Below are 2,002 nucleotides of genomic sequence, written 5' to 3' on the forward strand. Positions count from 1 at the left end.
CCTACTGTCCGGCTCGGGGACTAACTATGGGGGTATGGCCCCCAAGATGTGGGCCACACCATCAGAGGTGGCCCGGCCCACAAGATCAAGGCGTGCACGGCGCTGCTCGGCGTGCACCGCAAGACATTATATAGTACCAAATAGGATACTTTACTTGTAACCCTACCCCTCCAGAGTATATAAGGAGAGGCAGGGGTCCTCTACTTGACATCATGTATTCAATACAATACACCAAAGACACAGGACGTAGGGTATTACGTCGATCAGATGGCCCGAACCTGTCTAAATCACTATCTCTGCGCCTTGTGTCACCATCCGGTTCCTAATTACGTGCATCCCCACCGACAAATCTACCATCATGGGATACCCCTCGGTGGACTGCCGAGCATATTCTGTCGACAATCCTTGATTCTACTGAGGATGAAAGTAGTAGTTGTTATTGACAAAGTTTACATCCTCTTAGGTCTCAAGGAAATTGTTCCCTGAATGCCTAGTGTTTTCACATACTTCACATGTCATGCAAGAATCTTGAATATGCATGACTTCTTGCTTCTCATTACCTCTATCTTCAAGCTTCATCAGCAGGTCCATCTTGGTAAATAGCATGTCTACCTCCTTGAGTTGATGCATACCTCCACCCCTCTTGTGGGTTTGAACATGTTCTTCATTCCAACCTTGATTGGAGGCCATCTTCTCCACAAGAGCTGTTACGTCTAGTATGGTGAGTGATAGGAATGCACCTCTAGCAGCAACATCCATAGTCTCATCGGTACTATTAGTCAACCCATGGTAGAAAGTCTACATGAGTAGCCAATTCTCCATCCCACGATGAGGACATTCCACAATGTAATCTTGAAAGTGTTCCCATGCCTCAGGGACAGATTCATCATGTTGTTGCTAAAAGCTTGATATTCTCCCACGCAGATCATTGGTCTTGCCTATGGGAAAGAACTTTCCTAGAAAAGCAGTGGAGCAGTTATCCCATGTAGTATTTCTATCCTTATTGGTGTAGAACCATTGCTTGGCCTTCCTGAAGAGTGAGAATGCGAAGAGGCAAAGTAATATGGCCATCTTGGGTTACTCCTTTGATGGTGAAAGTGCTACAATCTCTAGAAAGTGTTGGAGATGTGCACTTCACATCTTCGTGTGCCTTCCCACAAAACTAGTTTGCTTGCACCATGTTGATGAGAGCTGGCTTGAGCTCAAATCCATTATCTCCAACATTGACTATTGGTCTAGTACGGATGTGGGCTGTAGTTGGAGCAGAGAATTCATGGAGAGTTCTATTAGCCAATGGCTTCAAATTCAGGTGTTAAGCTTCATCTTATATGGTTGGCTTCTGACTTTAATGCTAGAACTTTCTTGAGTTTAGCTCTAGTCCTTCTGATTAATGCTTCTAGATCCCCAATGAATTTTGTTAGAAGGTCAAAACTAATCGTACATTACCCTACATAAGATACACAAGTAGATAAAACAAGGGTAAGCCTGCTTGAGCAGAGGTTAATGGTTATCTTCAATCACATCAATAAGTATAAGTTTATCAATACTTCCTTTTGCCTAGCCACCTTCCCCAGCAATGGCATAAAAATGCTTGTTGGTATTTATTAAGGTGTCACTTGTTTTAAGTAGCCACCTATTATAAACCTATATCTCCTAACATTACTTTACTAGGTTGTCATCCCTAATGATGATGTCAAAGATGCTTGTTGGTACTACACAACATTACAACTATAATAATACTAAGTAGTTCTTTATCATTTTTTGTGACTATAAAGAAAATATAAATATATGAATGAAAAGGATCTGCAAGTGCATAGATAATATACCATTGTAGCACTTTACCTGAGAGTATTCTAGGTATCGTTACTTATATTTTTACCACAAGGAAGGTCTAGCATGGACATGTATTGCTAACTTATACTATTGAAGGAGAAATAAACCATAACTAATGTTATACTCATAATAGGGGTAAGCCATAGGATAAGATATATATATGATAAGT

General features: G+C 41.1%; 1 non-coding gene across 1 annotated transcript; it reads left to right on the top strand.

Moving 5' to 3' along the window:
- The first annotated feature begins 820 nt into the window (after positions 1–820).
- On the top strand, positions 821–927 carry LOC136540979 (small nucleolar RNA R71). Its single transcript, XR_010780096.1, has one exon. It is a non-coding gene; the product is annotated as a small nucleolar RNA R71 (small nucleolar RNA).
- The last annotated feature ends 1,075 nt before the right edge of the window (positions 928–2,002 follow it).

Source organism: Miscanthus floridulus, chromosome 2 (assembly GCF_019320115.1).
Source record: "Miscanthus floridulus cultivar M001 chromosome 2, ASM1932011v1, whole genome shotgun sequence".
Lineage (NCBI taxonomy): Eukaryota > Viridiplantae > Streptophyta > Magnoliopsida > Poales > Poaceae > Miscanthus > Miscanthus floridulus.